The sequence below is a fragment of the Mustelus asterias genome, chromosome 20, assembly GCF_964213995.1.
Source record: "Mustelus asterias chromosome 20, sMusAst1.hap1.1, whole genome shotgun sequence".
In the NCBI taxonomy this organism is placed as follows: Eukaryota; Metazoa; Chordata; class Chondrichthyes; order Carcharhiniformes; family Triakidae; genus Mustelus; species Mustelus asterias.
In genome coordinates, this window is record NC_135820.1 from 21081031 (window position 1) to 21098354 (window position 17324).

Genomic DNA, 17324 nt, shown 5'->3' on the forward strand with positions numbered 1-17324 from the left:
AAACACAGTAAGAAGTTTAACAACACCAGGTTAAAGTATTAAGACAGGTTAAAGAGATGTGTATTGTCTCCAGACAGGACCGCTGTGTCTGGAGGACAGCCCTGTCTGTCCTGTCTGGCGACAATACACATCTCTTTAACCTGTCTTAACGCTCTCTCCACTCACATTGTTTGTATCTTAAAGACTTGATTAGCTGTAAGTATTCGCACTCAAACCATTATTCTGTAAATTGAGTCTGTGTCTTTATATGCCCTGTTTGTGAACAGAATTCCCACTCACCTGACGATGGGGCTTAAGGCTCCGAAAGCTTGTGTGGCTTTTGCTACCAAATAAACCTGTTGGACTTTAACCTGGTGTTGTTAAACTTCTTACTGACATTTATTTCCACAGATTTATTTTGAATTTAACCTCCTTTGCATACAGACTATATTGTCTAGTTTAACTGTTCTGGACAAGGTGGCGATTTTGTGGCGCAGTAGATCTCTGGGCCAGAAGCTGCAGGTTCAAGTCCCTCTTTAGGACTTGACGACTGGTGAAAGTACATTTATAATGTAACCAAACAGGTTGATAATCAGCTTGTAACTCATTCCAATCACTTGACAGCAGGCAGAAAGGGTGGGCGAGTTTCCTGGTCAGCCACATTGCAGAAGACAACAGCAAACTACCAAATTAATGTAAGTCCATGGGTGCCAATGCCCAGAAGGCATGGTATCTTGACAAGCAGGACAAAGTGTCCAATGTGATGCAATGTGATCGACTGCCAGCCTCTCCAGGTTTAAAGTTTATTTATTAGTGTCACAAATAGGCCTACACCAACACAGCAATGAAGTTACTGTGAAAATCCCCTAGTCGCCTCGCTCCAGCGCCTGTTTGGGTACACCGAGGGAGAATTTAGCATGGCAAGTGCACCTAACCAGCACATCTTTCAGACTGGGGGAGGAAACCGGAGCACCTGGAGGAAACCCATGCAGACACGGAGAGAACGTGCAAACTGCACACAGACTGTGACCCAAAAGCCAGGAATCGAACCCGGGTCTCTGGCGCTGTGACGCAGCAGTACTAACCACTCTGTCACCGTGCCACCATAGAGAGGGAAAGCCAAGTTCACATCCCACAACTATGAAACAACTAGGGGCTTGCAGACTTCATGGTTAATGACACTGGTCAGAGCAGACAACTCCAGCAGACATTTAAAGGATATTTCAGAATACACAGAATAGATATATTCCAATGTGAAAGAAAAATCCCCAGAGGAGGACTCACCATCTGTGGTTAACTAAAAATATTAAAAACACTATTAAAATTAAAGAAAAAGCAAATAAATACACAATGATGGGTCAGAAGATTGGAGAGAAACAGCAAAAATTAGACAACGAGAAGAAAGCTAGCTAGAAATATAAAGACAGAGACTCAGAGTTTCTACAGATATTTAAATAAGAAAAGAGTTAAGCGTTGGCTCTATAGAAAGTGAATCTGGGGAATTGATAATGGAAGATGAATTAAACTGATATTTTGCATTGTCTTCATTATAGAGGGCCCAAATAACATCACAGAAATAGCTGTAAATCAGTAAATGGAAGGGAGGGAAGAACTCAGAAAAATTCCAATCACCTGGGAAGTGGTACTGAGCAAATTGTTGGAGCTGTGGGCTGACAAATCCCTGGTTCCTGATGAACTTCATCCTAGGGTCTTAAAAGAGGTGGCTAGTGAGATCGTTGATGTGTTGGTTTTAATTTTCCAAAATTCTCTAGATTTGGGGAAGGTTTCATTAGATTTGAAGATTCAAAAAGTGGCAGGAACAGAAAGTAGGAAACTACAGGCCAGTTAGATTAATATCTGTCATAGGGAAATGTTAGAAGCTATTATTAAAGATTTCATAGCAGGGCACTTGGAAAAATTCAAGGTAAACAGGCAGAGTCAATATGGTTTTGTGAAAGAGAAATCATGTTTAACCAATTTATTGAAGTTCTCTGAAGAAGTCACATGTGCTATGGATAAAGGGGAACCAGTGGATGTATTGTACTTAGATTTCCAAAAGGTATTTGATGAAGTGCCACACCAAAGGTTATCGCAGAAAATGAAAGTTCATGGTGTAGAGGGTAACATTTTGGATAGAAGATTGATCAGCTAAAAGAATATAGAGAGTAGGCATAAATGGGCCCTTTTCTGGTTGGCAAGATGTAACGAGTGGTATGCCATAGTAATCAGTGCTGGGGTCTCAACTTCTTACAATTTATAATAAATAACTTGGATGGAGGGACAGAAGGTGCTAAATTTGCTGATGGTACCAAGTTAGGTAGGAAAGTAGGTTGTGAAGAGGACATAAGAAAGTTACAAAAGAACATAGATAGATTAAGTGAGTGGCAAAATCTGGGAAATGAAAATGTGAAATTGTCCATTTTGGCAAGAATAATAAAAAAATAAGCTTTTTATCTAAATGGTGAGAGATTGCAGAGTCTGAAGTGCAAAGGGATCTGGGTGCCCAAGTGCCTGAATCACAAAAGACTAGTATGTAAGTAATTAGGAAAGCTAATAGAAAGTGATCATTTATTGTTACAGGAATTGATAGGAGGTTATGCCTCAGTTGTACAGGACAAAGGTGAGACCACATCTGGGGTATTGTGTATAGTATGAAGAAAGATTGGACAGGTTGGACTTGCATCCACTAGCGTTTAGAAGAGGTTAGATAGATTCTTGAAAAGCCATGGGGTGAAAGGTTATCGGTAGGCAGGAATGTGAGGTTGCGGTCATAATCAGATCAGCTATCATCTTATTGAATGGTGGAGCAGGTTTGAGGGGTCGAATTGTCTACTCCTGCTCCTAATTCATATGTTTGTATGTTCATATTGTCCTGTCTGAGCCATGTCACTGTATTCCTGGTCCTGTCTGTCCCAGGTCAATGAGTTTATTTTTTAAATCCTTTCAGGGTAGATGGATGTTGCTGGCTAGGCCAGCATTTATTGCCGGTACGTAATTGCCCTCGAGAAGGTGGTGGTCAACCACCTTCTTGAACCGTTGCAATCCATGTAAGGTAGGTACACCCACAGTGCTGTTAGAAAGAGAATTCCATATGTAACTGGATATTATCCAGGTCTTGCTGCATTTGAACATGGACTGCTTTAGTATCTGATGAGTTGTGAATGGTGCTGAACATTGTGCAATCATCAGCGAACATCCCCACTTCTGACCTTATGATGGAAGGAAGGTCATCGATGAAGCAGCTGAAAATGGTTAGGCCTAGGACACTACCTTGAGGAACTGCTGCAGTGATGTCCTGGGACTGAGATAATTGACCTCCAACCACACAACCATTTCCCTTTGTTCCAGGTATGACTCCGACCGGGGAGAGTTTTCCCCGATTCCCGTTAATTCAGTTTTGCTGGGGCTCTTTGATGCCATACTAGGTCAAATGCTGCTTTGATGCCAAGGGCAGTTACTCTCCCCACACCTCTGGCATTCAGCTCTTTTGTCCATGAACCAAGGCTGTAATGAGGTCAGGACCTAAGTGACCTTGGCGGAACCCAAACTGAGAATCCGTGACCAGGTTATTGCTGAGTAAGTGCCGCTTGATAGCACTGTTGATGACTCTTTCCATTACTTTGCCGATGATTGAAAGTAGACTGATGGGGTGATAATTGGCCGGGTTTGGTTTGTCCTGCTTTTTATAGACAGGACACACCTGAGCAATAATTATCAGGTCGATGTCAGTGTTGTCGCTATACTGGAACAGCTTGGCAAGGGGCATGGCAAGTTCTGGTGCACATGATTTCAATACTATTGTCAGAATATGGTCAGGGCCCATTGCCTTTGCAGTATCCAGTGTCTTCGACTCTTTCCTGATATCACATGGAGTGAATTGAATTGGCTGAAGTCTGACATCTGTGATGCTGGGACCCCAGGAGGAGTCTGAAATGGATCATCCACTCGGCATTTCTGGCTGAAGATTGTTGTGAACGCTTCAGCCTCATCTTTTGCAATGATGTGCTGGGTTCCTCCATCATTGAGAATGGGGATATTGTGAAGCCTCCTCCTCCAGTGAGTTGTTGAATTGTACATCAGCATCCGCGGCTGAATGTGGCAGCACTGCAGAACTTAGATTTGATCTGTTGGTTGTCAGATCGCTTACCTCTGTCAATTATTTACTGCTTATGCTGTTTGGCACTCAAATAGTCCTGTTTGTAGCTTCATCAGGTTGACACCTCATTTTTAGTTATCCCTGGTGTTCCTTCTGGCATGCCCTGCTGCACTCTACATTGAACAAGGGTTGATCCCTGGCTTGGTGGTAATGGTAGAGTGAACATTAGAGCATAAGAATTAGGAGCAGGAGTAGGCCATTTGGCCCCTTGAGCCTGCTCCGCCATTCAATAAGATCATGGCTGATCTTTTTGTGGACTCAGTTCCATAATCATTAATTCCTTTACTGTTCAAAAATTTATCTACCCTTGCCTTAAAAACATTCAATGAGGTAGCCTCAACTGCTTCACTGGGCAGGGAATTCCACAGATTCACATCCCTTTGGGTGAAGAAATTCTCTCTCAATTCACTCCTAAATCTGTTCCCCCTTATTTTGAGGCCATGCCCCCTAGTTCGAGTTTCACCTGTCAGTGGAAACAACCTCCCTGCTTCTATCTTATCTATTCCCTTCATAATCTTATGTTTCTATAAGATCTTCCCTCATTCTTGGCGGCACGGTAGCACAGTGGTTAGCACTGCTGCTTCACAGCTCCAGGGACCTGGGTTCGATTCCCGGCTTGGGTCACTGTCTGTGTGGAGTTTGCACATTCTCCTCGTGTCTGCATGGGTTTCCTCCGGGTGCTCTGGTTTCCTCCCACAGTCCAAAGATGTGCGGGTTAGGTTGATTGGCTATGCTAAAAATTGCCCTTAGTGTTCTGAGATGCGTAGGTTAGAGGGATTAGTGGGTAAATATGTAGGGATATGGGGGTAGGGCCTAGGTGGGATTGTGGTCGGTGCAGACTCGATGGGCCGAATGGCCTCTTTCTGCGCTGTAGGGTTTCAATGATTTCTTCTGAATTCCAATGAGTATAGTCCCAGTCTACTCAATCTTGCCTCATAAGCCAACCGTCTCAACTCTAGAACCACCTAGTGAATCTCCTCTGCACCCCCTCCAGTGCCAGTATATCCTTTCTCAAGTAAGGAGACCAAAACTGTACACAGTACTCCAGGTGTAGCTCATCAGCTGCAACATAACCTCGCTGTTTTTAAGCTCCATCCCTCTAGCAATGAAGGACAAAATTCCATTTGCCTTCTTAATTACCTGCTGCACCTGCAAACTAACTTTTTGTGATTTGTGAACAAGGACACATGGGTCCCTCTGCACAGCAGCATGCTGCAATTTTTTACCATTTTAATAATAGTCCATTTTGCTGTTATTCCTACCAAAATGGATGACCTCACATTTACCAACATTGTACTCCATCTGCCAGACCCTCGCCCACTCACTTAGACTATCTATATCCGTTTGCAGACTTTCAGCGTCCTCTGCACACTTTGCTCTGCCACTCATCTTAGTGTCATCTGCAAATTTTGACACACTACACTTGGTCCCCAACTCCAAATCATCTTTATAAATCGTAAACAATTGCAGTTCCAACACCGCTCCCTGAGGCACACCACTAGTCACTGATCGCCAACCTGAAAAACACCAATTTATCGCCACCTTTTGCTTTCTGTTAGTTAACCAATCCTTTATCCTCGCTAATACATTACCTGTAACACTGTTCACCTTTATCTTATGCAGTAGCCTTTGGTGAGGCACCTTGTCAAATGCCTTCTGGAAATCCAGATACACCACATGAACAGGATCAACATTGTCCACCACGCATGTAATGTTCTCAAAGAATTCCACCAAATTAGACAAATATGACCTGCCCTTCATGAATCAATGCTGCGTCTTCCCATTGGGACAATTTATATCCAGATGTCTCGCTATTTCTTCCTTGATGATAGATTCAAGCATTTTCCCTACTACAGAAGTTAAGCTAACCGGCCTATAGTTACCCGTCTTTTGTCTACCTCCTTTTTAAATGGTGGCGTCACATTTGCTGTTTTCCAATCTGCGGGAACCATCCCAGAGTCCAGCAAATTTTGGTAAATTATCGCTAGTGAATTTGCTCTTTCCCCCACTTTTAGTACCCTGGGATGCATTCCATCAGGGCCATTGGGGGATATGCCGAACCATGAAGTTACAGATTGTTGTTCTATACAATTCTGCTGCTGCCGATGGCTCGCAGCACCTATGGATTCCCAGTTTTGAGTTGTGAGATCTGTTCCGAATCTATCCCACTTAGCACAGTGGTAGTGCCACACAACACAATCATGTCTGTCCTGGGTCACTGTGTTTCTGGTCCTGTCATCCCAGTCAATTTATTCCTGATGTGGCCAGTCACACTTCAGTGTGACCCCATCTGTCTTGGATTAGTGTGACCTTGGTCCTATCTGTCCCAGGTCACTGTGCAATGTGCATGTCTCTGGCCCGGATCAGGTGTCCTTGGTACATTTTGTCTGTCCTGGGTCAACCAATAACTCAAATCAGCGCCTTGTTCAAAGAGAAACTATTTTTAGACTACTGAATCATTGAGTAAAGAGATCAATTGGAGACAAAGCCTTATGTAGTCTGGCTTCTGAACATACCCTTCTATATTTGATACCTTACTCAGTATAGGGAGCGAACGATAAATCCATCTCCTGGAAGAGATAAAATCTCGTTGCTAATGTCTGTGTCGAGCTTCTCGTCATTTCTATTTGGAGCTGTGAGATTTACTAACAGGCCTGGGATTGAGGGCACTGTTCACACTGTGTACCGACAATCAGCTCACTGGCACTGAATCCTACACTCCTCATGCGGCCTGCTCTGTCTACAAACAATATACAACACAAAACCAGCTCAAGAATAGATGAAAAAATCATACTTATCTGTGTGAATGGTGTCAGCCTGTTGTCTCCTGTGAGAAGGCTCTGTTTCCAGAGGGCTGTGTATTCACACAGCTCAAAGACTGAACAGCAGGAACTGTTTCTCAGTACCAATCACCAGATGGTGTCACTCGCTGACCTCGCAGTCTTGGCTGCACTTACACTAACCTTCAGTTATCCAGTGACCTGTGACCTGCCTCCCCTCCCCTCTCGCACACTGGAACCAATGACATGTCACCATCCTCGTTTTTTTTGGGTAAACAGCGTAGGGGTCACTGAGAGTCCTGTGTTACACACACTGTACCATCAAACTGAGAGGCTGGGAACATAAAGACTGAAGAAAGAGAGGGTTTGTTCTCTAAAGTGCTCAGAGTAGAATGATAAAAATGGGTTATCAGCTGGGGATTACTTCAGTATGGTGTTCTCTGGAATATCAAAACTTGGTCTAAATGTGTAACAGAAGGCTGGATGCTGAATATTTAACTCACGTGACCTCCATCACGTGACTGCCAACCTCAGTCTTCCCATTGGTGAAGCCACGCATCCTACACTGTCCCTCACCAATCAGATTATTTGTTAAACGATTGATTGATTCTTGAATCTCAGCCAAGAGCCCCTTCATCTCATCTCAAATACCTACAATACCATTGGCCTGACCTGAACTGTCCATACTGAGACTTCTCTTGTCCCAGGTCAAGTAACTGTACACAGTCAGCCCTATCCTGTACCACAATGAGGCCTATCTGTACATGGCCGGTCCTATTTGTACATTCTATCCATGTCCCTATCCTGTACACTCAGAGACTCGGCAACTTCCCTATGCTCTGTGTTTCCTGTGTTCCTGTGTACATCAGAGTGAGTTGTGAGTTCCCCTGTACTCTTCAGTAATGATGTGGAGATGCCGGCGTTGGACTGGGGTAAACAGTAAGAAGTCTCACAACATCAGGTTAAAGTCCAACAGGTTTATTTGACAGCACAAGCCACTAGCTGCTCTTTCATCAGGTAAGTGGGAGTTCTGTTCACAAACAGGGCATATAAAGACACAAACTCAATAATGGTTGGAATGCGAGTCTTTACAGGTAATCAAGTTTTAAAGGTACAGACAATGTGAGTGGAGAGAGGGTTAAGCACAGGTTAAAGAGATGTGTATAATAATGTGTGTAACCCCCTGCTGACAACTATATGCTCTGACCAGCTGAGTTAAGTAAAGCTGTACCTGGGATGTGCTTGATGTTATAAGGGGCTACTATGTAAATGTTCAATTAACAGGATCCTGAGTTCTTAGCGGTTGGTGTTGAGCTTGGCTAAATTTCCTATTTACCAATAAATGTCAGTACAGGTTTGAATGAAAAGGATTAGTGTATGCAGTTGCAATCTAGAGTAATAACCTATTAATAATAGCGCGGTGCCTCCTAAAATGGTAAGTATGTAAACCTTATATAAGAAAAGGTTCAGGACAACCATGCAAAAGGAATAACAAAAATAAATTTATTTTCTTGCATTGTCGCGTCTCATAAAACAGGTAAAGAGTCCCAAACTAAAGATTTTTCAATTAAACAGTTTCAACCCTGAGAAATGTTCAAAATATTACCAAGCGCTTGGATGTATAAACGTTGGGGCCCATACGTTGGTGCACATATGAAGAAAACACGTCCTCAACAACACACTGCTGATACCGTTCAGTGTCTGATAGTATAGTCTCCAGTTACTCACGCAACCACGACACACACAGTCCAAAAGGGTCTGCGAGCAGGAAAATGATGCAGCAGGAAAAAAAAAATGCAGCAAGCTGTCCGTGTAGTGACGCAGATCCAGTGCGCTGAAGTCTCTTCCTCGGCAGCGCTACTTAGCAAGTTAGCTTCAGCTAATCCTCGTTCTCTCCGTCTTCTCAGTGAAAACTACGCCCGGCGTTTATAGCTGACTGTCCCTCACCGGCAGTTTCTAGCAGAAACGTCCACACTTGAGAGTACAAGACAATGCGCTTTACACTTTTTCTCAACAGTAATGAAAATAACAAACAGGACTAAACCTTGCTGCCTTTCACTTCAAACTGGAAAAAACAAGTTACTAAACTGCGACAAACACGAGCTTTAACTGCACAGTAATATTTGTGCCCATACTGTGAAGTATGTTAGTCTACAAATATTATTTGCCTCAACGTTAAAACTGGGTTTTTACCGCATGGAAACAGCTCCTCTTCCCCACGTGTGTCTCCCCGCTGCAGCTTCCTCTGCCTCCCGCCGTTTTTCTTTTTCCCTCCCCCTAAGTAATCTGATTGGCTTAAAGTGCAGCTCTCTAGAAAACGGATTGGCTTAGCTTACATCACTCAAACAAACAGTATCGGTTCACGGTATTGGGCCCAGTAAACAGGATATTGAAACTCAAGAAAACAAAGAACAATGGGTAAATGTCTTTTTCATTAAATTTACCCATATTTCAAGAAAAAACACTCTTTTCATTTTTCTTTCATTTATCCTTTTTTCAGGCTCCTACATGTGTACAATAATGTGTATAATAATGTGAATAATAATGTGTACAATACACATCTCTTTAACCTTTGCTTAACCCTCTCTCCACTCACATTGTCTGTACCTTTAAGACTTGATTACCTGTAAAGACTCACATTCCAACCAGTATTTTGTAAATTGAGTTTGTGTCTTTATATGCCCTGTTTGTGAACAGAACTCCCACTTACCTGATGAAGGAGCAGCGCTCCGAAAGCTAGTGGCTTGTGCTACCAAATAAACCTGTTGGACTTTAACCTGGTGTTGTGAGACTTCTTACTCTCTTCAGTAATGTCAGTGAGGAGTCTCAGTTGATGGTGAATACCCTCTCCCCTGCCCCACCATGGATTTCTAGGTTAGCCCTGTAGTATTGAGAAATCTGGGATTCAGGAAAGCTCAGTTCCTCTTCTTTTCCCAGCACTGAGCAGCCTGATGTAATATGGCTTTAACCCAGGGATTCCTGGCTCCAGCCCAGTGCATGTTTGGACTGAGTACAAAATGACAATCTGCTCTTTGACACAGCCTCTGGGAGATTCTCAAAGCCTTTCAAATCAGACCTAATTAAAAGACATTTAGCAATTACTCTGAAAATAGGAAGTCTTGGGAGATGCAAACCAATAACTTACGCAATAGGAGGCTATTGCGCTATGTCTGACCTTCAAATCCCAATGGGTTTACTCCTTACTGATTACTAATTATCTTCTTCATTTACTGGAGTACAGTCCCACGGTTACTAGGGTACAGTCCCACAGTTACTGGAGTACAGTCCCACGGTTACTAGGGTATGGTCCCACAGTTACTGGAGTACAGTCCCACGGTTACTGGGGTATAGTCCCACAGTTACTGGAGTACAGTCCCACGGTTACTGGGGTATGGTCCCACAGTTACTGGAGTACAGTCCCACGGTTACTGGGGTACAGTCCCACAGTTACTGGAGTACAGTCCCACGGTTACTGGGGTATAGTCCCACAGTTACTGGAGTACAGTCCCACGGTTACTGGGGTACAGTCCCACAGTTACTGGAGTACAGTCCCACGGTTACTGGGGTACAGTCCCACAGTTACTGGAGTACAGTCCCACGGTTACTGGGGTACAGTCCCACAGTTACTGGAGTACAGTCCCATGGTTACTGGGGTACAGTCCCACAGTTACTGGAGTACAGTCCCACGGTTACTGGGGTACAGTCCCACAGTTACTGGAGTACAATCCACTGTTACTGGGGCACAGTCCCACCATTACTGGAGTACACTCCCACCGTTACCGGGGTACGGACCCACCATTACCGTGGTACAGTCCCACCGATACTGGGGTACTGCTGCACTGTTTATAGGTAACCTCCACACCATCTCTCCCATTCCACTTAGCACAGGGAACATCAGAAATTCTGATCTTACTTAATCTTTAAACTATTGAATCAATTCCTTTTGTGGAAGTCAGCAAATCTTGTTCATAATAGAGGTATATATTTACAGTAGGAGAGTTATAATCTAACCACAAAAGGGCAAAATAGCCTTTAAATATATACTACTTAGTTTTGAATTCCTTCCCACTTTAGGAGTCCTAATTCTGCTTCATAGAAACTTCAAACCAATTTTTCTTGCAAACGGATTTTCTTTCAGGAAATCTGTAGTTTTAATCCTCTATTTAAGCACCACTGCCCTGTTCATATCTCAGGGACAGATTAGCTGTCAAATAACAGCTAAAAGGGTTGAAGCGATTGAACTATTTGAAAGTCGGGATCTACCTGACAGTTTTTGGGTTTACTGAACCAGTTTCTTGTTCTGGGCTTGCCTGCTTGGCACTAATCAAATACCTACAAGTTTAATTTGAATGGTGATTAGATACAATTAGGTTCAAACATGGACAAAAGAGCTGAATTTCAGAGGTGAGGTGAGAGTGACAGCCCTTGACATCAAGGCCGCATTCGACCGAGTGTGGCATCAAGGAGCCTTAGCAAAACTGATTCAATGAGAACCAGGGGAAAAGCTTTCCATCTGGCACTTAGGAATTGGTTGAGTTTGTGGAGGGTCAGTCATCTCAGTTTCAGGACATCTCTGTAGGAGTCCCTCAGGGTAGTGTCCTAGTGTTCTAAGCCCAACCTTCTTCAGCTGCTTCATCAATTACCTTCCCTTCAACCTAATGTCAAAAGTGGGGATGGTCGCTGGCAATTGCACAATGTTCAGCACTATTCACAACTCCTCAGATACTGAAGCAGTCCATGTCCAAATGCAGCAAGACCTGGACAATAAGATGATCAGAGGATTAGATGGGGTGGATAGTGAGAGCCTTTTTCCTCGGATGGTGATAGCTAGCACGAGGGGACATAGCTTTAAATTGAGGGGTGATAGATATAGGACAGATGTCAGAGGTAGGTTCTTCACTCAGAGAGTGGTAAGGGCGTGGAATGCCCTGCCTGCAGCAGTAGTGGACTCGCCAACATTAAGGGCATTTTAATGGTTTATTGGATAAACATATGGATGATATTGGAATAGTGTAGGTTAGATTGGCTTTAGATTGGTTTCACAGGTCGGCGCAACATCGAGGGCCGAAGGGCCTGTACTGCGCTGTAATGTTCTATGTTCTATATTCTATCCAGGCTTTGGCTGACAAGTGGCAAGTAACATTTGTGTTACACAAATGCCAGGCAATGACCATCACCAATGAGACACTAACCACTGCCCTTTGACATTCAATGGTGTTACCATCACTGAATCCCCCACTATCAACATCCTTGGGGTTACCATTGACCAGAAACTCAACTGGACTCACCACATAAACACATTGGCTACAAGAGCAGGTCAGAGGTTAGGAGTTCTGTAGTGAGTAACTCATCTCCTAATTCCCCAAACCTTGTCCACCATCTGCAAGGCACAAGTCAGGTGTGTGATGGAATGATCCCCACTTGCCTGGATGGGTGCAGCTCAAGAAGCTCAACACCATCCAGGACAAAGTAGCTTGATTGGCACCACATCCACAAACATCCATTCCCTCCACCACCAACACTCAGTAGCAGCAGTGTATATTATCCATAAGATGCATTGCAGCAATTCACCAAAGGTCCTTAGATAGCACCTTCCAAATCCACGACCACTTCCATCTAGAAGGACAAGGGCAGCAGATACATGGGAACACCACCACCTGGAAGCTCCCCTCCAAGTCACTAACTGTCCTGACTTGGAAATATATCGCCATTCCTTCACAGTCACTGGGTCAAAATACTTTCATTCCTCTCCTCGCCCACATCCCTTACCTCTTCCACATCCCTCACCTCACCCACATCCCTCAACTTGCCCACATCACTTACCTCACCACATCTCTCACCTCACTCACATCCCTCACCTCACTTACCTCACCACATCTCTCACCTCACTCACATCCCTCACCTCACCACATCTCTCACCTCACCACATCTCTCACCTCACTCACATCCCTCACCTCACTCACATCCCTCACCTCACCCACATCCCTCACCTCACCACATCTCTCACCTCACTCACATCCCTCACCTCACTCACATCCCTCACCTCACCCACATCCCTCACCTCACCACATCTCTCACCTCACTCACATCCCTCACCTCGCCCACATCCCTCACCTCACCCACATCCCTCACCTCACCACATCTCTCACCTCACTCACATCCCTCACCTCGCCCACATCACCTCACCCACATCCCTCACCTCGCCAACATCCCTCACCTCACGCAGCCTCCTCACCTCCCACATCTCACCCACATCCCTCACCTCGCCCACATCCCTCACCTCACCACATCTCTCACCTCACTCACATCCCTCACCTCACTCACATCCCTCACCTCGCCCACATCCCTCACCTCACGCAGCCTCCTCACCTCCCTCACCTCACCCACATCCCTCACCTCACCCACATCCCTCACTTCGCCCAGACCCCTCACCTCCCTCACCTCACCCACATCTCTCACCTCCCTCACCCACATCTCTAACGTCACCCACATCCCTCACCTCACCCACATCCCTCACCTCACCCACATCCCTCACCTCGCCCACATCCCTCACCTCACCCAGTCTCCTCACCTCCCTCACCTCACCCACATCCCTCACCTCGCCCACATCCCTCACCTCACCCACATCCCTCACCTCACCCACATCCCTCACTTCGCCCAGACCCCTCACCTCCCTCACCTCACCCACATCTCTCACCTCCCTCACCTCACCCACATCTCTAACGTCACCCACATCCCTCACCACACCTACATCTTTCACCTTGTCCACATTGCCCATGTCACTTTCCTTGTCCAGCCCGCTCACCTTGCCAATGTCACCAGCTTACACACTTCACCTTCCTGTCCTCTGTTCTTACGACTGCTTACCCAACCTCAGGTTCAGCCTCCATTCCTCATCCAGTCCTGGGATGGGGGGGCGGTGCCTGAGTAAGCTGTTGATGGTCAGGCACCCTCCAGGTATCCAACAGGAGGAAGTAGCACACTTACATTTATTGGATGAATTTCCACAGAGAATCTCCAGAATAAATGTTGCTCCAATGTTGGTGAAATTCAGAGAAATTCTCCCAGAAGGTCTCCCGGTGTGTGTTTGTGAAATCCTCTCAGCACAGTTCTAGCAACAAGTGAAGCTGAAATAATGACTATGCCTTTAAGTAGTGTTTGAATTCCACATTTAGACCCAATTAGCTGCTCGCTGTTAGGAGAGGCTGTCAGTGAAAACGTCACCAAGCTGTCACGCAGCCTCTTTAATGAGCATTTGTAATCAACTCATTAACAATTCACTGCACAGGCCTCCAGTCCTCCTACACAACAGCATCTTACAAAACACATTGGTTTAATCCAGACTTCAAGTTTGTCCCCTCTTCACCTCCCTAATGCCAAAAGTATTCAGAGAAGATCATTCCACTCAAATATCTGTCCATTCAAATTGTCACTAACATATGGTTGTAGATAAAGAGGGTTTGTATGGATTACTATATAATGTTAACTGTAGACTGGGTGTTCCTACAACCTCAAAGGTCAAAAGAACCTCGAGTGATATTGGCAGGGGTACTTCTGGATGAAAGGAGGCATATTGTAGGCCTTCAGAGCAGACACAGCCCAATGACCTCAGCCTGAAGTCACATTCATATCCCTGTAATCTATATCGCACAGTTATAAAGCAAATCCATTTATAAATGATGATCAGAGGCACATATCCTGCTCCCAGTCTCAGATTAGGTGGGACAGCATCACAGGAGGAACCCTGTCCTGTCCTGGACTCTCCCATAACCTGTAGAGTTTGGTAGGGTAGTAGGATCGGAATAGGACACCTGAGGAGATATGTTATCTATGGCTTTTGCCCAGTACTGTTTTAGAGTCAGTGTTGTCACGGCACAGAAGGCCATTCAGCCTATTAAATTAATGGTGATTCTGTATAGAGCAACCCAGTCAGTCCCACTGCCCCACTCGATCCCCCTAATCTTGTAACTTTATTACCCACAAGCACCCATCCAATTTCCTTTTGAAAACATTTATCATCTCCAATTCCACCCCCCCCCCCCCAACGTGGGCAGCGAGTTCCAGCTCATTACCATTCGCTGTGTAAAAGTTTTCTTCCTCACACTATTTCCATCCCTGTACCATCAGCCAATGGGAACAGCTTTCTCTTTGTCTAACTAATCTAAACCTGTCCTCATTTTTTACAGCACTTTGGGGAGATTTTGGCAGAGTGGTAATGTCACTGGACTAATAATCCAGAGGCCCATGCTAATGCTCTGGAGAACATAGATTCAAATCCCACCATGCCAGCTGGTGGAATTTAAAATCAATTAATAATATGGAATATAAAGCTGGTTTCAGTGATGGTGACCATGACAACAATCATTAATCGTCATAAAAACCATCTGGTTCATCAATGTTCTTTAGGTCCTGGTTTGGCCTACACGTGACTCCACATTCCCGGGAATGTGACTGAATCTTAACTGCCCCCCTGGAATGAGCAATGGCAAACCACTTCGATCAAACAATGGGTGGGCAACAAACACTGGCTTTGCTGGCGACCCCCAATGTGCCAAGGGAAAAAAAGGTCACGTTATAATCCTCCGGTGCCTTCCTCATTTCTGGGGATGATTGGGTAATTAAGGCAACTCCTTCAGCTATTTCCATCCCCAATCCTTTAGCATCCTGGGATGTGAGGGATCCAGACCAGGCGACTCACCCGCAGCCTTTCCAGCAGCTCCTCCTATTTTCACCTCATCCATTACCCCACCATTGCCACTTCTACTGCATCCTCTACCTGAGTAAACACTGAAACAAAATACTCATCCAATATTGGATAGGCTTGGGTTGTTTTCATTGGATCAGAGAAGACTGAGGGGCGACCTGATTGAGGTGTTCAAGATTATGAGGGAAAGGATGGATAGGGAGCAGCTGTTCCTCTTAATTGAAGGGTCAGTTACGAGGGGACACAAGTTAAACGTGAGGAGTGGAAGGTTTAGGGGGGATTTGAGGAAAAACTTTCTTACCCGGGCGGCACGGTAGCACAGTGGTTAGCACTGCTGCTTCACAGCTCCAGGGTCCCGGGTTCGATTCCTGGCTCGGGTCACTGTCTGTGTGGAGTTTGCACATTCTCCTCGTGTCTGCGTGGGTTTCCTCCGGGTGCTCCGGTTTCCTCCCATAGTCCAAAGATGTGCGGGTTAGGTTGATTGGCCAGGTTAAAAATTGCCCCTTAGAGTCCTGGGATGCGTAGGTTAGAGGGATTAGCGGGTAAAATATGTGGGGGTAGGGCCTGGGTGGGATTGTGGTCGGTGCAGACTCGATGGGCCGAATGGCCTCCTTCTGCACTGTAGGGTTTCTATGATTTCTATGATTTCTTCTATGATTACCCAGAGGGTGATGATGGTCTGGAACGCGCTGCCTGAGAGACGGGTGGAGGTGGGATGCCTCACATCCTTTAAAAAGTACCTGGATGAGTACTTGGCACATCATTACATTCAAGGCTATGGGCCAAGTGCTGGCAAGTAGGATTAGGTGGGCAGGTCAGGGCCTTTCATGCATAGGTGCAGACTCGATGGGCCGAAGGGCCTCTTCTGCACTGTCGGATTCTGTGATTCTGTGATTGAAGCCTTGTACCTCCAAGCACCTCTTGTTCCCAAGAGCTCACCCAACTCTTATGACACATTCTCGTAGATTTTTGGATTCCCTTTGATGTTATAGAACATAGAACATAGAAAGCCACAGCACAAACAGGCCCTTCGGCCCACAAGTTGCGCCGATCACATCCCCACCTCTAGGCCTATCTATAGCCCTCTATCCCATTAAATCCCATGTACTCATCCAGAAGTCTCTTAAAAGACCCCAACGAGTTTGCCTCCACCACCACCGACGTCAGCCGATTCCACTCACCCACCACCCTCTGAGTGAAAAACTTACCCCTGACATCTCCTCTGTACCTACCCCCCAGCACCTTAAACCTGTGTCCTCTCGTAGCAACCATTTCAGCCCTTGGAAATAGCCTCTGAGAGTCTACCCTATCCAGACCTCTCAACATCTTGTAAACCTCTATCAGGTCACCTCTCATCCTTCATCTCTCCAGGGAGAAGAGACCAAGCTCCCTCAACCTATCCTCATAAGGCATGCCCCCCAATCCAGGCAACATCCTTGTAAATCTCCTCTGCACCCTTTCAATGGCTTCAACATCTTTCCTGTAATGAGGTGACCAGAACTGCGCGCAGTACTCCAAGAGGGGTCTAACCAGGGTCCTATAAAGCTGCAGCATTATCTCCCGACTCCTAAACTCAATCCCTCGATTAATGAAGGCCAGTACGCCGTACGCCTTCTTGACCGCATCCTCCACTTGCGAGGCCGATTTAAGAGTCCTATGGACCCGGACCCCAAGGTCCTTCTGATCCTCTACACTGCTAAGAATG

At 45.4% G+C, this 17324-nt stretch overlaps 1 protein-coding gene across 7 annotated transcripts in view; it reads right to left on the reverse strand.

The window, feature by feature from the left end:
* pltp (phospholipid transfer protein) overlaps positions 1-17324 on the reverse strand; it is a 147996-nt gene that overhangs the window by 99310 nt on the left and 31362 nt on the right. For 4 of the 7 annotated variants that reach the window (XR_013500281.1, XR_013500280.1, XM_078236326.1 and 1 more), the window contains exon 1: positions 6930-7227. The exons of 2 other annotated variants lie outside the window; for them this stretch is intronic. The gene's annotated coding sequence lies outside the window, so the exon portion shown is untranslated. Of the gene's footprint in view, positions 1-6929; positions 7228-13902; positions 14000-17324 lie in introns of those variants that run through there. One more of the 7 variants, XM_078236323.1, reaches the window with a different exon arrangement.